General features: G+C 41.1%; 1 long non-coding RNA gene and 1 pseudogene across 1 annotated transcript; both read right to left on the bottom strand.

The window, feature by feature from the left end:
• Nucleotides 1–14,254: 14,254 nt before the first annotated feature.
• Nucleotides 14,255–24,491, bottom strand: LOC119728071 (annotated as a pseudogene).
• Nucleotides 24,492–25,025: 534 nt separating this feature from the next.
• Nucleotides 25,026–26,100, bottom strand: LOC119727086. Its single transcript, XR_005270891.1, has 2 exons — nt 25,695–26,100; nt 25,026–25,267 (listed from the first exon to the last, which is right to left on the bottom strand). It is a non-coding gene; the product is annotated as an uncharacterized LOC119727086 (long non-coding RNA).
• Between the last annotated feature and the right edge of the window lie 312 nt (nt 26,101–26,412).

Here is a 26,412-nt window from a genome sequence, read left to right as displayed (position 1 = left end):
AACCAGACAAGGCCAGGACGACGCCGAGGACCGAAAGGCGAAGATTGCCGATCTTGGAGCCGAAGACTGCAGCGAGGGGAGATGATGCACAGGGCAGCGACGAACTTAATGATCCCAACCAACCTGAAAAGAAAAGAAAATACCCTTGAATACAATTCGATGAAAGATACAATAATAGGCTATATTTCGAACGAATGTGGGCGCTGTAGCAAAGCAATTTGGGGCACATGTATCAACAACTTTAATGCAAGGGTGACGTGAGCTTAAAAAATAAATACACATTCGCAATTGGAATTTAAAATTAAAGTAATGTTACTATATGTCTTTTAAAAACGTAGTATTTTGGTAGTTTGTGACGAAGAACTGGCGTCATTGCAGCATCCCGACTTCCTCAACAATATGGCGTTACAAACACCGTTACTTAATGGGCTACTAACAGCAGTTTGAACTCGGAAGCAGAACTACGGTGCACCCTTTGGAAAACAGCAGAAACACACACCCTTACCTACTTCAAACACATAACAAAAAGTGTTCAAATGTCAGGTACTAGGTGCATTCTAACAACACTGTTTGGTTATTCGGACCTGGTAGCTTAACAAAATTTCAAATCAAGATAAAAATAAATTGAGGAGGTGCGGCAATAGAGGGCGCTGTTGGAGCTACCGCGGAACATTTTGGGAAAAAAAAGATTGACGCGCATGATTAAAATCGACGCGCGCGCTGACCAGAGTCCGACTTATTTTTTGTTTGGCCTTACCGTCACTTACAGAGTAGTGATAATGGCTGATCTATTATCACTTAAATTGCTGAAACCTTCAAGTTACTTTTTGTTGTGATCACAGCTCACATGTGCCTGAGAGGACAGTATTGTGATTTGGTCAGAAATATCTGCCGTTAGGTATTCATATCTGCTGATTCTTAAACGGGGTTGTTGCAATGACATGCAAACAAAATAGTCATCAAATAATCCGGATTTATATGAAAGAAGGTCATATGATAGTGGTGGCGGTTTCGCATGACCAAATAGGCCTTGTGCGTAGTCCAGGCTTGTGCGTAGTCCAGATTGGAGGAACGTGCTCCCTCCCCCAGCCACGCCCCTCCAAGCATATTAAGCATCCAAGCATCAGCTGCTTTATCAGCTTGTATTAGATCACATGCACACAGAAAACGTTTAAACCATGTCACACCTGTTTACAAAACGGGATGTTGTAATGCCAAGTTTCAGAACACAGCTTTCCTCTTATCTCCGGTGCATCTCGTAAAATATTGTAGCCTTAAATGTATTGACATTAACTGTTTAATTTTGGAAGAACAAATCGAGAAAGATGCTTAGATGTTTGTGTTGACGTCAGTTGGAAAGGTTTACAATAAATATTGAACACGAAGCAGAGGATGGGGTAGATGTACTATGGCATGATGAATTCACAAAACTGTAAAGTTCACTTCCGGAGGGTTGCAGTATCGTAATAACTAGGTTAACTTTGCAGGGCACCCTCGAGGACAACAAACGCCTGCTTTGTTTTTAGCCTTTCACCCGTTTTTGAGGAAGGGGTGCCACATCGAGACAGCGGCGTAGCCAGGGTTCTCATCCTGGGGGAGTGGGGAGTTTGGATGCCAGAGTGGAGGGGCGCCCAATTTCATACGTGCCATGTAGGCCTACGACCTTAGAAGCGTCATGTTTTACAATAAAGCGTGGATGGACAAAGGGTTCTTTAACAAACACCTCCTTCAATAACAAAAAGGGCCCTCCGTCACCCCACTGATTTAGTATAATATAAAGCTTCAGTCACTCAAACGAGGTCAGCAGTCAGCACCACCCAGTTTGCTTTTTTTCAGGAGGTTTGTGGTCGTGATGGGGGTTCGGGCAACAGGGGATGCCGTGCGTTTTATAGAGAGAGACTTACTTGCCACAACAAAAAACTTGTACCCCACTTTTGCTCCTGTACCGGCAGCTCGTTATTTGTGAATTTAGCGCAACATAGCGGGCACTGATAACATGGTGACGAAATTGCTCGGTATTATCTGCAAGCTGACTACGGAGAAACTCACCTTTTAAACTGCGAGTTTCGTGGATTTGTATTGTGTGTTTCTCACAATCTTCTAGTCTATTTTCATGTACAATTCACATAAATTCATCATATGTAGGCCTAGGGTGTCAAGAACCTGCCAGGTAAACGCCCGTGGCTTTTGGTCTAAGTGACTATTTTAGCACTCGTACCAATCAAAGATACTAGAGAGGGAACATAGGACACTGGGTATCTATTTGTACGGTGACCTGTGAAACATGATGATGTCATCAAATTGGGGGATATGCGGAAGGGCGCCGCTTACGGCAGGTAGGTAAACGCGCATGATGCTAAGGGGAATTAATACATGAATTATAGGGCATCGGTGTAGAATGCCAGCGGGATTTTCATCGAAGAAAAGAACTTTAAACAGACGAATACACCGAGAAATTAAATTTAAATAAAGTAAAGGATTAAATGAATGAACGAATAAATGAATAAAAGGGAGAATTAAAAAAGTGTCAATGAAAAAAGGCGAGATTTAGCAATGCTTATCAATATTTTTTTCGGGCTCGGGGGAGACCGAGCAATGCAATCAATGAGGACTCTTGCGGCGATTGCTTAACAAGTCTACAGCTTCCCTGAAGTTGTTGAAATATGGAGACCAGCTTCAAGTTTTTTGCCTTGAAAAGCAAATTGGCATTGTATTTTTATTATTAAATATGAATACATCATTTCCCGATTATAACCCCTTGCTTATAACATAAATAGAATGATTTTTGAAGCTTTGACGTTAAAATAATAATTCACATTATTTTAAAAATGCATAACATTACATTACAAGAGCTACAAACATTTTTAAAAATGCAAAATTCTTTAAAAAAAAATTAAACAATAAATGCACTAACAATTCAATTAATTAATCAATTTAACAATTACCTAATACAGCAATTCATATTATTTTTAAAATGCCTCACATTACATTTCAAGCGCTGTAAATTTTAAAAATATGCATAATTTCTGAGAGGAAAAATAAAATGATGCATTAATAATTAATTACTTACTTTAATTAATTAAGTCAACAATTTATTAATTATAAGTTATAATAATAATAAAAATTATTTTTTAATATGCTTAAGCTAACATAACAAAGGCTGTACACTTAAAAAATGCATAATTTCTTTTAAAAATCATTAATAATTAAATGATAAATGTATTGTTAATCAGGGAATAATCTGCTTTAAAATTTTGCATATCTGCATAATTTTACCCCTAAAAATTAATTTAGCGGCTTTGCATAACTAAAGTTTCACGTTGATTGCATGGGGAAAAGTTTGGCATACCTGCCGTGCGCCTCATCGCGATATTTGAGCAAGTACATGCCCTGTTTCCCTATTGCGGACTAAGCGGACTGTCCTATCTTCCCCATGGGCGTGACCAGGATTTTTTTCTAGGGGGGGGGAACATATTTTTACCCCAAAAAATCCTGTATTTCTCAACATATTCCCGATTTATCAGTTTTAGAGGGGGAAGTGACATTTTGTCCCTCTCCATCCCATTGAATTTACACCACTATGACTCCGCGCCTCTTTTTCTTCTCTCTTTTACCTTTTTCTTTTTTTCTTCGTTTTTTCCCCTTTTTTGGCTTTTCCGGGGGGGGGGCAAGCGCCCCCCCCCCCCTTGCGACGCCCATGATCTTTCCCTCTCCAGTTTAATTTGGTACCAATTCAGACACTATTTATATATTGCTCAGGTATGGTGGCTTTAAAGGGACATCGCACATATATATTGACGCCAATATTGACGCGAATATTCACAACATCGCCTCCATGTCGCAAATATTTGCGCCAATATTGACACCAATATTCACGACATGGACCCAAGTCGCAAATATTGACGCCAATATTGACGCCAATATTCACAACATGGACCCAAGTCGCAAATATTGACGCCAATATTGACGCCAATATTCACGACATGGCCTCCATGTCGCAAATATTGACGCCAATATTCACGACATGGTCTCCATGTCGCAAATATTGACGCCAATATTGACGCCACTATTCACGACATGGCCTAAGTCGCAAACCCACTCAGGCGTGAATATTCTTCTTGTTTTGAGCAACCTAGGTAGCAATTCAAGCAACTTGTCTGGCACACCCTACTATACAGTACACACATTTTAATATTGTGTTTGTGTTAGCGCGAACTTCCCTCGCTGCAAGGACACAGACGTCCAACAGTGTGACCGTAAGGTCAGAGCCAATTTCTGCTAAATGCACATACAAATCTGTCCGATTTAACAAAAATCTGCCAAATTCCCCAGAATTACTCGAAATACACTATAAACACTTAAAATCACATGTAGAATTATGATTAACAATCTATAGTCACATAAAGATGTTTTGAAATTATGCCGTAAATTTCGGGCAAAACGCGGATCCGGCCACGATGACGTTTCCCAGTGAACTTCAGCACCTAGACCCAGAGTTGTAACGAGTCACTGATTTTTGTGACTCGAGTCGAGTCGAGTCATTAGGTCAAAGGTCGAGTCGAGTCGAGTCAAATATGTAGCTCGAGTCAATTCGAGTCACGATTATTTGAACACTATGTTTACCAAAATTTATAAAAGGAGGCCATAACTTTAGCGAGCGTTCAAATCCAAAAGCTTTATAAGAAATCGCCCAAAACCAATGATGAAACAGCGAATTAGCAAATGTGTTAAAAATCTGGTTCCCGGATAGTATTTTGTGCGTTCTAGAACCATGAGGTGGGAGTCTGTGACACTTGTATATTTGTACATGACTGCTATTCGCAAAGTAAGGTGAGCATAAATTTTGCACCGTAAGTCATTGCAAATACTTTTCGCAAAGTTACGCTTTTTATTTTTGGGACTCGATTGAGTCTTATTAGCCTTCGCTCGAGTCAAGTCGAGTCTTCTGATGAGGGACTCGAGTCGAGTCGAGTCATTTGCTCGCAGTGACTCGAGTCCAGTCGAGTCAGTTACCCTTAGGGACTCGCGTCGAGTTGAGTCACCAAAAAATGTGACTCAAGTCAGACTCGAGTCGAGTCATTGATTCGAGTCATTACAACTCTGCCTAGACCAGCCAGCCTGTCCCATTATGCCAGGGTTTGTTTGAAAGGATTGAAGCTTTTTAAAACAAATATGTACCATTTTTTGTTCAAATTTGCTGTTCAAATTTGCTGTTCTTTTTTTTGGTTCAAATTTGCTGTTCTCATCAAATCAAATTTACAACTATTTTTGCGCCAATTCTGACGCCAATATTCACGACATGGAGGCCACGTCGTGAATATTGGCGTCAATATTGGCGTCAATATATATGTGCGATGTCCCTTTAAGGCCACCATACTCAGGTGACTTTAAGCGGCGAAAGCATTGTGATAGCTATTGTTCAGATTATTATAGGCTACTCCGTCACGTACTTGACAGTGGCTTTCATAATGGCGTGCCATTGGGTTTTTCTGCATTCAATGTGGCCTTGTGCGTGTAATTGAATAGGTTGTGCACACACGGTGCATGTACCTACGAGTCACAGTGATTCAGCATAGGAAGTGGGCCTGATTCGAATAGTGAGGGGCATATCTATTTACTAATGGAACAGGTATTGATTACTGCAGAATGATATATTCGAGTATCGGTTCGTCGCAATAGAGAATTATCCATTCGCTATGTTACGTGTGATGAGTTGGTATGTACATGTATTAAGTAAGACCATCTCTTCATCAGTGGACCATATTAGTATAACGATGACTTTTTCTTGGGGGGGGGGGAATTTAATTAAACAGTATCCATGTCGAATCTGGCAATGCCGTGAACCACATTTAAAATAAGAACGTGTACAGAACACAATTCTTATTCGGTTTAAAGTCGACACAGTCAAGATTTGTTTGGTCGCCATTTGAGTTGAGACTCTGTACATTTTGTATATTTTCAGATCAACGTGTTCTAAGCAATAATTATATCATCTTGCGCCGGACCAAATATTCCATCAATTCGTTCTGGAAATGGCACCATCTGTAAGTGCAGCTGCTCATCCTTACGACCGCGACAAGCGGGGCTGGGTCATGGTTGCCACAGCGTTTACCAGCAATTTGGTTGTGTTCGGTAACTTGAAAGCGCTGGGTGTGCTCCTGTTTCCCATGACCAACGACCTGGACAGCGACCTTTGGCTGGTCGGATGGATTTTAGTCTTCTACGGAATATTGCATAGTTTTATGGGTCAGTACAATCTTAGAATTTGAACTATGCATGTTTATTGCACCACAAAAACTGCCCCAATCAGTAGTGGAGATTTCTGAGACCAAACAAAAAGTTGCATCCTTTTATGATTATTTTCGTCACTATCCCTCCTCTACTCTCACCCTCCCCTTTCCTTTATTCTAATTTATTAATAAGTCACTTATTTCACGGAGATTCATCGAGATTCAAACCTCGGACTCGGACCTCGGATATTTAAAACACATCACTTTTACCACTAGGCCACGCCCGGTCGATTGTTAATAATTAATAATTAATAATTCTTTTGACGCATTTAAAGTATCCATTGAAATAAGACTAATGAATATTAAATAAAGTTCATAAGAAATTAAATATTCATAATGACGTATTGCACTGTCATTTGCCGGCTCATGCGTTGTCGATGTCATGCGTAACGAACCGCTAATTTGGCCAGCTGCCTGCAACTTAGTTCTCCACGAAGTGTACATCCAAAATGTGCTATGTAAAAAACATATTTTTCCTAAAAATCATTCGCATTGCCGGAGCTTCCTGGATTCGTCTTGGGTGAAATCACAAGGTGAGGTGGAAATTGATGTGTTTGGCAGGAGATAAAGTTAAGGTCTAGTATGGGAAAACAACCCGACAAGATATACCACTTCAGGGATAACGGTTTACATTATGACCTTGATTTTGGCAGGACCTGCTGTCGGAGCTCTTTGTCGCTTACTTGGCAGCCGTCCCATGATGGTGTTTGGAGGAATTCTGCATACGCTTGGCTTCATGTTAACGTCGATATCACTCAGCGTATCTGAAGTAGCTGTTTTCATTGTAGGAATATCAGGTAGACATACTTTATTCCTGATTCATTACGCTTACCACATTATGAATGCAATATTTCACTAAAAACACATGTTCTGTCCAAGCTCACAACCGAACGTTGGTTTTCTCAGGTCTCGGTGCAGCATTTAGTGTGTTCATCAGCACCGCAGTAATGGCCTCGTACTTCAAGGAGAAGTATCCATTGGCTGTCGGACTATCGACAATGGGCATTCCGACAGGTATGATGGTTTACGGACCAGTTACACAGGTGCTGTTGGATATCTATGGCTGGAGAGGAACTACACTCTTGTTGGGAGCTATCTCGTTTCATCTGGTAGTGTGTGCCGTGTTAGTAAAACGGGATCCATCTTCCTCTTCATCAGACACTGTGCAGTACCATGAGGTTTCGGTAAGCGATCATGAAAATCTCGAGGAAGGAGGGAGAATTAACGCTGAAAACAAAGCGGAAAGCTCCGATGGTATTACTCGCTCAAATCATGAAAGCCATAAAAGTCAGGCAAATAAGGCGAAGCAGTGTTGCCGGCACATCATGGAAGCAATCGATTTTGCAGTGTTGACAGATGTGAGGTTTGTTTTGCTGACCTGCGCAAGATGCTTTTCTACTTTTACCTACTCCTCGTGGTTGGTGTATATGGTGTCGCATGGGCAGTTTCAGGGCCTGAGCGAAATTCAGGCGTCTTTTTTGCCCTCTGCCTTTGGGATTGGAAACGTAGTTGGCAAGTTAGGAGTGCCCCTCATGCAGCGGGCTGGCATACTGCCACCCATGACCTTCTGGGCGTGTTTCGGGGCAAGCATCGTGAGTGCATCATTCCTCCTCGATGCTTTTATCAAACCGTTTGTGGGACAGTTAGTTCTCACAGGACTAGTAGGAGTTGGTTTTGCTTTGAACTATCAGGCCATTGATGTCATGGTCCGATTCCTCTCGACAGACGACCGGTTGATTAGTGTACTGGGCTGGCAAGGAATGTTTGTTAGCGTTGCTGGGGCACTTGGCGGATTGATATCAGGTTGGTTTTTAACTATCTACATATTTATTTTGCCTCCGATTGTCGGTTTCACATTTCCTGATCTAAATCTAAACTTATGCAATTCAATTACAATTATGTTGTTGACACATCAAATTAAATAAATGATGAGATCTCAACGATTTTTTTCTATTTTCTATACAGGGCGGATTTATGAGTTGACGGGCAGTTTCAGCAGCGCCCTCTTCGTGTTTAGTGGAGTGTCGTTGCTGTCGATTCCTTTGTTTGTTTCCGAGGCCATATACGTCAGGCGGAAGGCACACTGAGGGTCTGCAGAGGTTATATAAGAAAAGTCTACCAAAATAATGGATCTGAACACGTCGGAGTGGTTGCATGAGAAGAACGAGCATCCCACTGCTACCCTACTTGCTGGCCAAACAATGCACAATCCTATGGACTGCCCTCCAACACACAGTCCTCTATAACGGTGTATTGTATTTGATAAATAACTTACACCTTAAAGTTGATTTTTGTTGTCATTCCCACGCATCTGTGACCAGTGTGTTTTTCCAACAGACAGGTCTCAGTAACATACTTTTTTCATAAATCTAAGATGCACAGTACATAGGCTGTACATTTATAGGATGAGCCATTATTTTGAAAACATAAAATAGCGCCCTCTGCAGTTACAGAAACTGTTTATTGCAACGCCCTCGCTTGGTTCCTTAACTTTCCTGCATCCTGCAAGCACATTCTAGCAAAGCTAGCTGCATCAAACAGGTACATTCCAACATACCTGACATTCTGGAATATTGTTAGCATTTTACTGACCTGCATTGCGTGCTGCATAGCAACACAACTAGAGACTGCTGGCTAAGATGGTTGCTATGCAACACATTCCTCTGACGTTTTACTCTATTTGTGAAAAGGATATACCAGAGGATGGGGTTTTCATTACTGATCATACTGGATCAGTGTTAGAGCGGAAATCAGCTCCTACAAAGAGAATTGGTGAGGTTTTGACTTAAATTTTTCAGGGTTTTCAACTTAAATAGCCACACGATGACATGTCTTGAAGACCCATCGCATAATTGACTGCCTCCAATCAGAGGATACCATTCACTGTGCTGCAGGATCACACCATTGTTCTACTCACAAACACTTCATTGAGCTTCACCAAGCCTTATCTCAATCAACAGCAACGGTAATCTTTCATTTGGAAAGGCAAGAAAAGGTTTGGACAGGCACCAGTCTGCTATTATTCAAACTGTGTTGCCATTTTTCAACATTGATCTTTCAGGAGATGTGGAATCCAACCCTGGTCCACAAAATGGAACATCTAATTCTGTATCATCCAATGATCCCCCCAGACTGTTTTCATAGTGTTTTAGTAAGCAGCCTTTATCCGTTTGGCCAGTACAGAATCTTTGCCCTAACTGAAACTTGGTTGACAATTGATGTAGCCAAAGCAGAAATAATGGTTCCTGACTTTACACTTTTTTCGCAAGGACAGATCGAATAATAGTCGAGGCGGTGGTGTTCTTCTTGGTTGCCACAATTTGTTGCAGTGTCGGGGAAGAACTTACTTTAAACTTGGTCTATAATTACTGTGGGTTGAGATCGAATTGCGTAGGCGTTGCAAGATGTTGGTGGGTGTATTCTACAGGCCCCCAAGCATTGGCATTCAACCACCGACAGCCCTTGCAGACTGTCTTACTAATGCATCTCGTGAGTACAGCACCATAAGTTATGTTCCCAGGCTAGTCAACGGCTTTTTTCCTGAGGAAATTAAATAATTTCATTTTGATTGTGATATTATGTTGCTTTTTTATCAGAGTGTCATACAGTCCGTCATGTCTTTTTGTTGTATCCCCTGGTTAAATGGTTTGACTGTTGCGAATTCGAACAGGTTAAAAATGATCACTGAAATTGCCAGCAGGGTCATTGGTGTTGATGTTCTGGACATTCAATCAATGTCCTACAATGCTCTTGAATCCAAACTGAGAACCATTACACTGTTAAAAAAGTTTGGCAAAATGGGTTGATAATTATCAACTGCCCACACTCTTGGGCAAATTCATCTCAACAGTTTGACGGTTTTTGCCCAATTCAACCCAACGCTGGGTAAATTACATTGCCCAACAGTGTTTTATCCAACCTTTTTTTACTAGTGGCGCCGTTAGGGGCAAATAAATGACACAATTGTGCACTTTGTGACGAACGCATGAAATTTCGCATGTTGGTTCTTCATGCCATGAAGAAAACTTTCAGAAGTGGAGACATTTCATATTTGACCTCTGGTGACCTTTGAGAGGTCAATGAACTTTGCATACACTATTTATAATGATTGTTCTTGAAAACACAAAGTGAACTCTTTGAAAATGCCCCCCAAAACAAGATAATTTTCTGACAAACATCTGGCTGGGTATGTAAGTAGAGATAATGGATAATTATCAAAGTTTACAGAAATTCGCACATGTCCGGAAATTTGTGCCCAGTTTTCGGACGCCACCGTTTTTGAATTTTGGATTAAATTTTATGGAACCGAAATTGTTCACAGAGGTTAAATAGCAAGCTTTATTAAGGAAAAAGTACTAGTATTTTACTGCATGAATTTGAGGTTTGTCAACAAAGAGGTTTGGCAACACTACACGAGGAAAGTCGGGTAGGCTTCGAAGTGCGCCACGTTAGGGAACACGACTATACATATTACTCCTTCATCGGCCAAACAACATATGACATATAAGCAACATAATATCAACTTCCGCACGGCAGACCTGAATGACTTACACAGGACATTAGAATGTATTTCATGGTGCTTACTGGAGGCAACAGACAACTGTGGTGAATCAGCCTCACTGTTTCATGATCCGTTGGAGGCTGCTCTTAGTAGATGTCGTGCCTACAGTTCGACCTCGCTGTCCGTCTCTGCCCGGGTTTGATGCCGAGGTACGTGTTGCAAGCCATCAAGTGAAGGAGAGAACTTTCAGAAAGAAACGGTCCGATACTTCTGATATAAATACAGGTGGATCAAAAAAACACGAAACCGAGGTATTATTGCTAATTGGAACAGAATTAGGGCACATGTGAATCAAAGGGAGATATCCTCTGTTAGGGTTGAATTTCCTCTTTAAAATGACACCCCGATCATGTCATTACATTCACGGTTGACTGAGCAGTGACCAATAATATGAAAGGGTCTATTTAGAGGCTTGTGCCACTTTCCAATATAGCTCTATGTGCCTAAGTTATATGCTTGTTATAACGCTTGTAAAATCAACAACCTATTGCCCATTGTGCTACCTTCATGAATAATACCATTTAAAAACAAACCCATTCTGGTGATAAAATCGTGGGTAAAACTTCATGTCAGCACTGTCCGTCCATGCACATGTAGTTCAAAGCAAGTAAAATGCCTAGTGCACTGCCATTTAAAATACGGGTTGCCTGCAAGCATTCATTAAATAAAGAGGGTTTTTTTTCTTGGATGACAATGGGGTCTGAAAGTAAAGGAACGTTTCCAAAACACGAGATTATTATTGGAAAGCCCTTACCGATTCAACCAACACTATCCAAAAGGATGCACTTGTAGGCGCTGACTGGATTATTTCCGCTGTACTGGTGCTGGCTGAGTGTAGGCATCTGACATCGGTTCTAAAGACGTTCCTGGCCTGGCGCCTCGGAGCCTTCGGATTTTCTCTCTCGGGGCGCAACCGTGTCATGTGTGCCGCGCCCGCCGGAGCGGGGCAGCCCCTCTCTCAGGCCGGCGCCAGTGTGCTACGTTGAAGACTACAGCACGAACCCGGCCGTGTGCCGAAGACGGGGCACAGCCAGTAACTCCACAAAAATATCTCCACTGAATCCGCAATATCATACGCAAATGATCTTCACTGAATCCGCAATATAAACAAATTAGTACGATTCTAAGCAGCATGCACAATTATTTTCGAACTAAACTTACATGTTCGTCTTTTGAAGCCGTGACTCAAAATGCACAGAAAACACACTACGGCGCGTATGCCGCGTAAATCATTCAAAATCCTGCCTACAGGTTGGCCAAGCAATTGGGCGGAACCCCCTAAGGCTGATTGGCTGCCTTAAAATCCCAACGCTGATTGGCTGCCTTAGAATCCGGCCGCCGCATGTAAACGCAAGATGCTCGTATAACGTCCGCAATCGTGAGAGATTATGCGGCAAACAGGGAAGTTTGCACTCGTCACCAAACCAATGTTTCCGTTGAGTATAATGTATGTATATCATTTACGTGATGAAGTTTGTTGCCTTTGATCCAGTAAAAACACCGCCTCGATGTGCGCAAGCCGTTTTCACAAGGTTTGCAAATGTAGCCCCTGATCAGTCAACCATGAAATTACCAAAATGATAATGGTGTCATTTAAGGCCTGACAGGTTTATCTACCATTATGTATGGAGCGATATTCGAAATATACAAACTTTTCATTTTTGTGACTTTTTTTCAGAGTGTATACTTCTTTTTGATACACCCTGTAAAGAGCTTTAAGTCCGATTTGTTTATAACTTGGTATATACCTAAACTGTGATGTTTTATAGATAAAAGAGTCAAAATCAAACAATGTTAATGTTTTGGATTTACTTATCCCATTTCAAGCATTTGGTTGCAAGGAAACAACCTATTTTCTTACCGTTCCCGAGAAAAGACGGAAACCCAGTTATTTACATTGGACATGATCGAGTAAGCATGCGTTTTTCCTGTCGTTTCAGTCAATGTACAAACATATTCATTTTTGTGACATTTTTACAGTCACAGATTCAATTCTAACGGCCGAATAAGCTGTGTTTATCGACTTACACACTTTTAGTTATTGCAACAACCATAAATAGGACTTTTGGGAGACACTTCAGCGTCATTAGTTATACCTTTATACCTTCAGCGTCATTAGTTATAGGCTAGATCGATTGCTCGTGGTTCTATTAGATACAACGGTACAGGATGCATAACCCATGACCCACAGCTCGGCCACGGCGAGTATGCACGCATGAATGTATACGTGCACATAGGCCGAAAACAGGTCAACTCATACGCGAACCAACTCATACGCGACCAACTCGTACACAGGACAACTCGTTTGTGGACAAATTCGTACGCGGTCCAACTCATTCACAGCATTAAACTCGTATACAAAATTATATGTGGTCGACGATTCTTGACTATGTACTGGGAACGGTGTATCGTTCAATTTCTTTAAATTGGCTAATTTTGGCCCGCATACAAATTGGCTGGCGTATACGAGTTGGCCCGAGTACGACATGTACGAGTTGTCTCGCCAAGAGTTGGTTCACGTACGAGTTAATAAATACGCGCAGTGGCCAAGTTAAACACTACTATTAAGAATATCCTGGGGTTTTTATCGTACAACATTTCCAGGCATTGGGGGGAGTGGGGGGCGGTATAACAATCACAAGAGCTTTAGAAAATTGTCTCCTTCAAACACCGAAATTAGCTGCGGCATATCCCCTTGTTACAGACGTCACGGTATACTCCATCTTCACTTACGCTATGCTGTGCTAGCTCAGCTAGCGGCATCGCATCACCGCGTGTACGTTGTTACCTTGTTTTAGTAAGTACGTTTTATTTAATTGTAGTACGTTTTTACATAATTAAGGTAAACTGACTGCTTTACTTATTCAATACGGATTTTACAATTTACATGTTTCCGAGGTACTTTTTTCCGGCGAATTTTACCAAAATTATGTATTATTTTACATAACAATTTTGCCTAATTATTGTTTACATATCTTTTTGAGAGTGTATGTTAAAGCGATGTTATGTATAAGGTATATGCGATGATTACATTTAAAGAGACCTTTATAGTAAGGTTAATTTCACACCAATTGCTATTAAAGCATTAGTCAGTTCCCTCTTAATGTAGCCAGACACAAACTAAGGAGTCTTGACAACAGGTTTCCAAGTCAGTCTGAAGTCAGCACACCTCGATTAGCATGCCGCAATGCAGCCATCAACAGCAATTTATAGAAACTGAATGCAAGTGTTTAATAAAATTAACAACTACACAATGTTTGACCTTAAGCTGACCAGCAAATCTAATCAATAAATGAGATCAACTTTGTACAAAAGATGGGAGCTTATGATTGTTTAAAGCTCGTCAACCTAAAAATCAGTTAAAATGGTTGACCGTCTTGCTACACCCTAGACAGTCCCCTCATCAGTGGGCCTTACGCTTAGCGTATATGGCCTCGGAAACGAACAAAGGAATCGACAGCAACGACACTCCACTAAACACGCAGAGGGCTATGCTGAGACTGCCAGTCAACTCATAAATGCTCCCTGTGGAAAATAGAAATAACATGCATTTCTTTGAGATTTTTGAGGTGGACATTATAATTGAATTGCATAAGTTTAAAATTAGGTCAGGAACAGTGTTGTAGTACTCGTACTCGGTACTCGTACTCGAGCTTTTTGGAGTGCTCGTACTCGTACTCGCACTCGAATGTCAAAGTACTCGTATTCGAATAGCAGTACTCGGGGAAAAATGGTATTTTATTGCTTCACTTACCCTGGCATTATTTTATCGATACTTTCAGTGTAAGATGCTTGCTTGGCTTGAGGGGAAGTCGAGATTTCCTGATTTCCCTCTGTGCCAGCCGGACAAACATATTTAACAGCTAGCCGTGAGTGGGTCTGTATATCGGTCTGACTGGGCCTGGGCCAATTATGCACAATGAACCATTTGCCGTATGGCCGTATTCGGAAATGCGAGTACTCGTACTCGTACTCGGAAGTACAAGTACTCGTACTCGTACTCGTACTCGGAAGTACAAGTACTCGTACTCGGAGACCCGTTCTTGTACTAGGAGGTACAAATACTCGTACTCGTACTCGGCAACCTAAGTACTCGGCAGTACTCGGTACTCGGAAAAAAGTACTCGACTACAACACTGGTATTAAGGAAATGCGACACCAACAATTGGAGATAAAACAAGTGTCGAGACAGAACAAAACCAACCTGTTATCAATCCGCCAATCGTCCCAGCAACGCCATTAAACATTCCTTTCCAGCCGAGTACACTTACCAGCTGGTCGTCTATCGAGAGGAACCGTACCATGACGTCAGTGGCTTGATAAATAAAATCAAAACCAACACCCACTAGTCCTGTAAGAGCTAACTGTCCGATGAACGGTCTGATAAAGGCGTCTAAGAGGTATGATGCACTTGTGATGATTGCCCCGAAACACGCCCAGAATGTCATGGACGGTTTAATGCCGATCTGCTGCAGGAGTGACAATACCAACTTTCCGATAACGTTGCCAACACCGAACGCAGTGGGCAGAAACGAAGCTTGAATCACACTCAGGCCCTGAAACTGCCCGTGTGACACCATGTAAACTACCCATGCATCATCGGTAAAATTGACTGTGCATCTCGCACAAATTAGTAAAATAAACCTGACATCTGTCAGCAAAGCCATATCAATTGCTTTCAAAATGTTTCGGCAACTCTTTTCTTTCCTATTTTTGTGATGGTCTGCATCAGAGCAACTTTTATCTGAGGTATCAATTTTGTCTCCAGTGTAGACCTCCCCTTCTGCCATCTCTTGGTTTTCTTCCTCACTGTTTACCAAAACCTCTTGATATTGTTCATCGTCTGAAGAGGAAGATGTATTTCGTCGCACTAACATAGCACACGCCACCAGATGAAACGAGATGCCTCCCAGTAAGAGCTTGGTTCCTCTCCAGCCATAGGTGCCCAGAAGCACCTGGGTAACTGGTCCGTAAGCCATCATCCCAATAGGACCACCCATTGTTGATAGTCCATTGGCAAGTGGATATTTCTCCTTAAAAACGAAGCCATGGATGCCAAGCTGATAAACGCACTAAATGCAGTCCCTACACCTGCGAAAAAAAATGTGTTGGGAAGTGAGCTTCGCCGAATTCGATGTTTGTAGTAATTTCAATCTGGTAGCTAGAAATCTTCAACAGGCTCCTATATTCAGCCTAGTGTGAATGGTGGGTCTTTATATATAACTATTGTATTCACACAAAAGAGTAAGAAGTAAGTATATTTTTATAGCCACTAAGATAACAAATGGACTGCAAAAACTGGACCAATGTCAGATTCACAGTGCGTATTTCGAACCCCCCCCCCCTCCCCTCCCCCACCAACCCCTGCATATAACTCTGATCAACGTCTTGGCAACAATATGGTATACATGTACAATCATTCCTGGCTACTCAATCGTCAACATTTCGCAACATTCACTTGAAGTTTTACACCACTTTTCTTTATACAGGTTTACACAATTATTGTACCTGATAATCCAACAATAAAAACAGCCACAGGAATAATGTTTGGTGACATCGACGTCAAAATGAAGCCTAGCGTAGTAAGAAGTCCACCAAACACCATCATGGGACGGCTGCCCAGCAAGCGACTAAGTGCTCCGACTGCAGGCCCTAAAAAAATGAAGCCCGTATGTAAACCGTTACCCCTTACGTAGGTCTGTCATTTAGTCAATCAGTCAGTCAGACAGGTCCCCTATAAAGAAGACACTAGGCCTGTCGAGCCAGCTAAAAAGAAACTAGAGAAAACCGCTTTGAATTGTTCTGTTCAAAACCTACTGCAACCATAAAAAGTGCAGTCATGATCGACATCATAACTGTGCCTTTACGGGATGTTATAAACATATTCATCCGAATTAACATTACAAACCTTTAATGCCAAAAAAAAACCTAAGCGGGTAATAACTACCCTTGACGGGCCACCGGGTGTAAGAAAGCAACATAAAGCAAAAGATAAGATGAAATACGTTTGTTTCATCCCATGCAGAATCACATCAGAACACCGATTGTTCGGGGAAATTTGTAGGGGGTGTAACAGGGACACTAAAAATAAAGTGAACGTGGCATCCAATGGACAATTATGCAAGTTAAATTAACTTGAATCAGGCCAGCATATACGCATATTTCAAAATTCACAAATTTCACATCTTGTACTCACCCATACATTCATTCATTATTCCGTAGAATACAACAAGCCAACCGACCAGCCAGAGGTCGCTGTCCAGGTCGTTGGTCATGGGAAAGAGGAGCACACCCAGCGCTTTCAAGTTACCGTACACCACCAAATAGCAGGTAAACACTGTGGCCACCATGACCCAGCCCCACTTGTCGTGGTCGTAAGCATGAGTGGCTGCATTTACAGACGATGCCATTTCCAGGACGGATTGATGAAGGATTTTGTACCACCGAAATGTCTGATCCGGCGCAAGATGCGTTTAATACGAGTTCTTTGACGTCCTTTATCAACTGAGCTGAAAATGTAACACATTTACAGAGTCTCACTAAAATGCCGCCTATATACCGAATTATGTTATGTACAATTATACTATATTTACACACCATAAACATATTAACGTGTATAGTACACGTATGTGTGTGCTTGCTATGATACCCCCTCCCCCCCCCCCCCCCCCCCCCGCATATCCACCTCCCCCTATTGAGGCATGTGCTTGTTGCGGACTTGGTCTTTGGACTCGCACCCTTGCGTATTCTGTTTAAGCCCTGTTATTCCCACAAAATAGTTATTATCCTCCCGTATGCATGAGCGGTTATACACACGAAAAGGGGGAAGTTGTCACGAACGGAGAACTGATGGAATGTTCTAGGCCTGTCCGTTTGTTAGAAATATACCAACGGGCAAGGAATTGAGAGCTACTCTGCCTAATACACGGTATACATTTTGCAAATAAATGTGGAACACACAACCGAGTTAGAAACGACAACTCACAGCTGGTTTATATCTGGTGTTGAAATATGATCAATGTATGGGTACGACAATATACGAGGTTCAAATAATGAGGTTTGCTATAAGACACCAATAAACAACTTATCTCTTTAGAGGTTTGTACCAAGACTGAGGGTTACTTCAACAACTTTATGCAAATTAGTAAACCTCTTTCAGTAATTCCAGGAAGTAAACCTCATAGAGTGGCGGGTCATTTTCCCTACCAGACCTCTTAAATGTAATCTTTAATAATCAGATCACGTCTGCAACAGTGGGACCCCAGGTTAGTTTATTCCCCCCCCCCCCCCAACCTTAACCAACTTATGGACCGATAAAGTCGGGGAGCTCTCGGTAAACCTCTAGGGTCAAAGACAATAGATCACACAGACTAAACCTCGACACAACGTTACCGAAACGGCAACCGTATCTCCCAATCTGCTTCTGATCTTTCAGCCTTATTTAATCTAAACACTACACGAGATCCACTCTACCCAAACACTACTCAATCCCCTGCAATTTAATGTTTCCCAACTCTGCCAGTCCCTAAGCAATATGCTAACTATAACTTCCTTACCCCTGGTAAATAGTACGGCTGACGGCGGCCGGCAACTCGCAAAGCACTTCACCGCTACAGAAGGAACAGGTCAGCTTCAGCTCTGCTAGCTTCACTGCACTCACAACCTCTCGTCCCAGACTGAGGTTGTGCGGTTCAAGAGTATAAACCTCTCGATTGAACCACGTTGCTCTGTCTCACATACGATGTTTACTCATCGATGGCTGGATGGAAACTGACGAAAACTTACAGTTCGTGCGTGTTTCAGGGCGCATTTTGCCTCTTTAAAAAATAATGAAGGAATTAGGTTCGCCACCCAGGCGAAACACTGACGGCTTGTTCCGTCACACTTCATGTTACCACGCCCCCTCAACTTTGGGGGAAAGCTAAAGGCAAAGTAGACATTCGTTGTTTGAAAACCCATCGAGTGCCCCTGCAAAGTTCGCCCTAGATACACTACTGCAGTCCTCCGAGTATTGTGAATTCGTCATGCTATTCCACAGCTAACACATCTTCCATACATTGTTATTAATTGTAGGGCATGTTCCCAATGACGTCACACCGACAGGAAGAACATGCATCTAAGCATCTTTATTGGTTTATTTTGCCCACATTATCAGTTTAAGTCAATACATTTAAAGCAGGCCACTCTTAATAGTTTAATAAATATACATGCATTGATGAAACAGTGTCTGTAAACCTAAAATAGCCACAACATCCTGTTGTATAAACAGTTGGGACATAGTCTTACATTTTGGATGTGCATGTGATGTGAACTAATACAAGATAAGAAAGCAGCTGGTGGTAGCGTTGAAAAGCAGATTTAAAAGCCTTGAAGTGTTGTGTTGAATACAATTTCATTGAGTGATATTTTGAACAGGCATGGTGTCTTCAAATTTGTTTTAATTTGACTGTACGGTATACTCAGAATATTTGCACAAATAGAAACCAATTCTTATACATTATGTATATCGTAAAACCTATTCATATTTATTCCCTATTTATTTATGTATTCCAAAAAAAAAAATTCTTTAATCGTACACCGACATTTACATTAATCTACATCAACCGCTCCTCTTAAATTAAAGCAATGACCTGTCATAAAATAAACCCGGCATCACTATGGCCGCAAAAAATGGCAAGTATAGTAATCCATGTGACATCTCTTCCACACAATGACATGTACTTATTCACATTACTGAGCTCAAAAGCTTGCAACACTCAATTATACAGGTTTTCCAAACTTCATTGATTTCAGCAGAGATTGTTGTATGTAAATATTCCGTCACCGCAATTGTTCCTCATCAGTGTCGAGTAAAATTAATCGAAGTAGGGTTGCGTCCAGAGCTTTCTGGTGTACTTCCTCCAACAATATTCATGCCTTCATTTCATTATTCTGAACTTAAATGTTCATCTATAACACATCCCGGTTTAGGTACATACCAAGTGTCAACTCAATGAGACCTCTCTGTTCTGTAGATATATTGGCCTTCAGTGGAAACAGCCATGTGTTTGTCCACAAACTTAAGTAAATCTAGTTTAAATTTATTTTATTTTGGTCAGATCTATATCATTTTAGCAATTCATTTGCCTACATCTCATATTGGTATTTGTGTATAACAAACACTCTAATGATCACTTAGGCCAACAATACATTGAATAATTAATGAATACATCAAAGTTGTATTAAGTATAGGCTTATATTCTATATTTAAATACGGAATGTGCGAATTTAAATTATAACAAATGAAAAAGAATGTTCAATTCAGCTCGTGTCACAATTTATAAAAAAAGATTTCCTGCGTATAGGATTCCACATTCGTAATAATCGGCAACGCATCCGTCAAACTAAAAGCCTAACACGTATTTTTGATCCTAAAAAAGAATCGTTGTGTACATATATCTGTTTGAATGATGCAAAATAATTTCGAATGCTGGTTATTGCGAATATGAACCAGGATATACGTCGCTCTCCAAATCATCGCCAAATTGATTATATATATTTTACAAATTCAAATGCACATTTTCCAAAATTTTCCGGGAAAACCTATATTAACATTTCATACTCGTTTATTCTTTTTGATCTTAAAAAGCAGCGAGAAAGATCAGTTGACAAGAAAAAAATGCAGACAGCGCTTAACAGCGAAGTTAAACCTGGGTGCATAAAGACAAACGAATATGAAACTGGTAATATCTGCACTTTGAATAGATGACTCTGATACAGGGTCAAATCTGACACAGGACTTTAAGGGTGTTTTCACTATGAGTTTCTGCAAGAATAATAAAGTGCAAATTATTGCGGTAAACTAAGGAGCACCGCTCCCCTGCTGTAATAAAAATGTGATCTGATACCAATCCACCGATACGAGTGTCCCAGCAACGCCAATGAACATTCCTTGCCATCCCAGGACACTAACCAACCGGTCATCACTCACAAGGAACTGTACCATGACGTCAAGGGCCTGAAAAACCACACCGTAACCAACGCCTACGAATCCAGTAAGTGCTAACTGTCCGAAAAAAAAAGGTCTGATGAAGGCGTCTAGGAGTAACGATACACCGACGATGCCTGCCCCGAAACACGCCCAAAATGTCATGGACGGTGTTACGCCGATCTGTTGTAAGAGTACTACCAACTTTCCGATAACGTTGCCAACACCGAACGCAGTGGGCAGAAATGAAGACTAAATTATACTCAAGCCCTGACTGAAACTGCCCATGCGACATCATTGTGTCAACCACCCATGCACTGTAGGCAAAAGAGACAGTGCCTCTCGCGAGGACAGACGACCGACCTCGTGCTTCTGATCATTACCGGTAAAATTCTGTGCATCTAGGCTGAACCGTCTTTGCTTTATGTGGATTTGCCTTTCACATGGACACTCTTGCATCACATCCGCTGAAAGGGGCATGACTGCCTGAAATCCCCGGAAATGTTATGTTTGGATTGTCCAATTGTACCACGGTTCCTACACAGAAGGATCAACGACTTTGCCAAACTCTTGGCTAGATGCGTGATAACGGCCTAAGACTGGATTTGGTTCGTCTCGTCGATAACGCCCTCTACCGTTGATGTCGTTTGGCTGCGTGCACCGTGACCGTTTTAGCCGATTTTCGGCCAACTGTGACAGATTTTATTCTAAAAAAAACGAGTTTGACAGAAAATTTGAAAGAATGGATTTTTTGGCAGATTTCTGGCAGAATTCTGCAAAAATGGTTATTTGACAGAAAACAGCAAATTTGCAAAAGAAATGGTACATTTGTTTACAAAAGCTTTAATTTTTTCAAACAAACCCTTGCATAATGGGACAAGTTGGCTGGTCTAGGTGTCGATGTTCACTGGGAACCGGCCGGATTGCCGGACGCAACGGGGTTTTGCCTGAAATTTACGCAATTTCATATTGTCTTTATGTGGCTATAGATTGTTATAATGTAATTTGAACATTAATTAAGGCAATACTACAAATCTGCATGTGTTGATAGTGTTTTATATTGTATTTCGAGTAATTCTGGGGAATTTGGCAGATTTTTGATAAATCTGACAGATGCTTGAAGTGCATTTAGCAGAATTCAGTCATGACCTTACGGTCACCCTGGCTGCGTGGCCCTTGCCAGTGCATGCATCGCGCTAGGGGCCAAATAGCTGTACGTATTGGAACATAATCCAAATCCACTGAGTACAGCCATTCAGCAACGTAATGGCATCATCCAGAAATGCAACCACCCGCCAGTACGACCACGACAATTGGGGCTGGGTAATGGTGGCCACAGCGTTCACCTGCTGTTTGGTTCTCTATGGTAATTTGAAGGCGCTGGGTGTCCTCCTCATTCCGATGACCAACGACCTGGCAAGCGACCTGTGGCTGGTCGGATGGGTTGCAGTGTTGTACGATATTATGCATAATTTTATGGGTAAGTACACACGCATGAACACAGACTTTGCCAACAGTAGCGGGGCCAAGGTTTTAAACTTTCAGCATTGAGAGTAGAATCTTTAAAGCAAGGTATTTGCTTAAGAAATTGAAAATGTGTCCCATGATTCGAAAAGCAAGTGACTTGTGTTCCATAAATAAAATAAATGCTCTGTCTCTAGATAAGCCTTTCCTTTAACAAGAGTGGAAAAACCAACGGCCTCTAATGACTTTGCTCAGCACGTAGCTCTCGTGTGCGGCGGGCTTAAACGTGAAGAAAATTAGATGTTCCATAACAAACACGCAGGAGCAGTGGCGTAGCCACGGGGGGGGGGCCGTGGGGGGCGACAGCCCCCCCCCCCATGAAACCTTGTCGCCCCCCTGTCGCCCCCCCCCCCCCCCCCACTGAGATTTTGAGTTTCTAAAAAAATTACCATTGATCTACATGACGCCCCCCCCCCCCATTAAATGGTCCAGTCCCCCAGCGCCCCCCCCCCCCCCCCCACTTAAAAATTCCGTGGTTACTTCATGGTTATGTAGTTACCACTCATCACAATTCAATAATAAAGATCAAAAACGTACACTCATGAATATTCAAAAATATAATTCGCTGGCTTGACAGACTTCGAGGCCAAATCGGGCGAAGAGCCATGCAAATCTGAAAGCCACCGCGCGCAGTGGTCTCTGTTGGAAAGTATTCATGGTATTGGCCACCAGTACCGGCCGTTATCATGCGTCTAACCAAGAGTTGGGCCGAGTTGTTCATCCTTGTGTGTAAGATCCGTGGACCAACGAGTCCTCGGACAACGACCTGTGGCTGGTCAGCTGGCTTGTAGCCGTCTACAGAATAATGAATGGATGCATGGGTAAGTACAAGATTCGAAATTTGAACTATGCGTATTTTCTGGCCCGATTGAAGTTAAAATTTAGGTTGCATAATTGTCAATGGGATGCAACGTCATACTTTTTCAGTGCCCATGTTTACACCCACCAAAAACTTCCTCGAACAATCGGGGAGATTTCTGCGACCGAACACAAAGGCCGCCCGTCCCTATACTGCAATGGCCATAAAGTGCAGTTTTACCAGGTTTTTTTTTTTTTTTTTTTTTTTGGGGGGGGGGGTTCGTCTTGGTGCATCCTGGGTCAACTTTGTTTTGGCGCTGTGTAAATGTGGTTTTTTTTTGTAATTATCAAAGTTGTTGTGGGGAGGGTAGTACAGAATTCATCTGTCTTCTTTTAAAAAATAAAAGGAAAAAAATATGCATTCATGTAAATTGAAAAAGAAAATAAAATTTAAATGAATAATGTTTTTTGCATAGGATGGATTTACGAGTGGACTGAGAGTTTCAGCATGGTTCTCTGCGTGTTTGCTGGGGCGACGTTGATGTCTATTCCCTTCCTCGTTATCGAAGCTCCATACATGGATCATTCTATAATTTTAGGATCCCCGGCAGCCCTTCCAAGGCAAAACAATGCAACATTAGATGCATTGTTATGCCACAGAAAAAAGGCTATAAATTGTCATAGAAAATGAAACTGAAACAACACATATTCAGTTACATTCTTTTGCTCTGATTGATGTTAATTTGAAATTAGCAAGAGCAATGTAAATACAACTTCACCTTTTTTACCAAATATAAAACTGCATTTTGGGTAAAACAACTTCATCAAAAAGGGAGCAACATGTAGATACATTGTTTTGCTGTTGAAAAATACAATTCTTTCGGTAAGATACATTGTTCTGCCGTAGAATATTTTGGGAAATGTCGAAAAAATTCCCAAAAATGGCATAAATTAACTCGGAAAATAAATATCGTGTGACTTTGAAATTCAGCTAAATGAAAACAGCACCTACATATTCCCTTAAAAGGTTATTATCTTAAAAAGTCAAAATTTTGAGATACATGGTTCGCCCCTGTCAGTGCATCTAACACGGACGGTTTTGTTACTTAGCAGGAAATTTAAACTAAGGAACCATTTGAACCCAGTTGATGAAACTGGCAGCTTCCAACTGGTAAGAACCAGAATATGGATGGAAACAGTTATATACCAACTGTTAATTATTTCTTTTGGGGTCAACAGTAGGAAGCAGTTTTTGCCAATTACTCATTTGATATTTAATTTATATTATATATATATATATAAAATATTTTACGTAGAAAACCTGCCAACATGATCCAAGACTGCACATCATGTTTGTTGGGGTAGTGGTTCAATAATATGATGGGCCCTACTGATTTTACACTGTATGGGAATTTATTGATGTATATCGTGTGTATGACCTACACTCTGTCTAGCCTTGTGCAAGGTCACTTCATGCCCTTTGACACTGTCACCACTCCAGAATTTGGCTAAATTATATCTTTAATATATGAGAGGAATGGCAACCCCGGATCCTATGGACACACCAACAGACAGAATAAAAGACGGGAATAAAACAACTTCTAACTTTCTTCAATTATATTTAAAAAAAAAAAAAAAAAACCAAAACTTCACAACTTCTTCTTTACATATATACAGCAAATATCTTACAATTCAATTCCTCTAATTTTAACTTGAAGTCGATAAAACTCTTATCTTCACTTCAGTTCACTTCAACTCGAAATTATTATTTCCAATAATTATCAAATGGTTAAATGCTTGGTTTCTCTCCGGTGTATTCTTATTCGTTCACAAACTAATTTCAATTATATTAAGAACTTGCTTTCTGTGGTACGTTAAGTTTTCCAAACTACACCAGTTGTACTTAATTCTTATGCTTCACAGATTCAATAAAGCTTATTTTTGATACTCTCCAAACCGATGTTGAAGCCTCAAGTTGCCCACTAGGCTGCAGGACTGGTCTCCATACACGCTACATCAGTACCATGCTTCAACGCCTTGTCTATAGGTTGCTAGTCAATGGTAGACTCCTCTCCAGTCGGTGTTACTGCCGACGGATCACTCATCAATACCAAATAAAGAGGCCATCTAAAATAAATATAAGATCCAAAACCTTTCGAGTTTTCTCGTATAATACAAACATTTAAACATCCCTATCATTTCTACATGATCTGGTTTGCTTTCCAAATCCTCAAGAAGTATCTTATGTTTACTAAAATCCTTACTTCGAAATTCTCAATCATAATAGCTGACTTTTCTGTTATCAAACTCTTCAATCAAAATTCTCATGCTCAAAGTAATTCTCAACGTCAAATTCAAGATTTGCTGTTAATGATAAAACAATTCTACATTTCTACGATCTTTGACTTCTCTTGGTCGTTTCAAAATCATGCTGGTATATATAACTTCTAAAGATCAATCCAATCTTCATTTCAAAATCAACTTAGTCTCCATCAATCTTAAAGATCACTCCAGTAATAAAGATTTATACAAAACTCCATAAATCAACACTTACGGTAATTTAGCTGGGCGAATACCTGGGGAGGTGAACGGTTGCTATGTGATGTCAAGATGACCGGGACGCTATGACGCTAGAATTTGGCCTGGATTTGCCAAATTCTGGGAAACGGAACTGAACTTTCCTTGTTCCCGCAGGATCAAACGGATCCAAAAGCTAAATCTGCTGTCATCAGATTTCAGGTGCAGGGCAGGCTGAAACCGGTCTGGCAAACACGATCACTCTCTCTCCCACCTTCACTCTCTCGTCTCTCTATCAGATCTAAAATGTCTTCTCTCTCTCAACAAAATTCACTCACTTCACAACATCGAAAAAAGTCCTAAACGCTGCGTTTGGTTCAATACAATACGAGCTGTTGTCTACTAATTGGTGCGGTTTTGTTCAACGATTAAGATGCGCTTTCTATAACAACTACCATGGCCTATGTACAAAACGTTCTTACGTAAGATGGGATGGGTTTTTTTGCGACTCGACTACGCCTAGGTTGAAAGTGGTTGCGGAAAGTCTACGCGGGAATTGAGTAATACGTTATTGGTTAAAAACTTTAAGACGGATCCATTTGATGCGGGGTGTAACCGTATACCTTTGGTATCTCATAAAAAACATACAACTCGCACGGCACAATAAACACACGGAACGCGTTAAAATAATCTAGGTTTCTCGGTTGCACTGTAACAGACACTCGAGCTATATAGTGGTCAACACACAGCATATA

Source organism: Patiria miniata, unplaced genomic scaffold (assembly GCF_015706575.1).
Source record: "Patiria miniata isolate m_02_andy unplaced genomic scaffold, ASM1570657v1 HiC_scaffold_20, whole genome shotgun sequence".
Lineage (NCBI taxonomy): Eukaryota > Metazoa > Echinodermata > Asteroidea > Valvatida > Asterinidae > Patiria > Patiria miniata.
The sequence above is the reverse complement of the archived record's forward strand: the minus strand, read 5'-3'. Positions and strand labels throughout refer to the sequence as shown.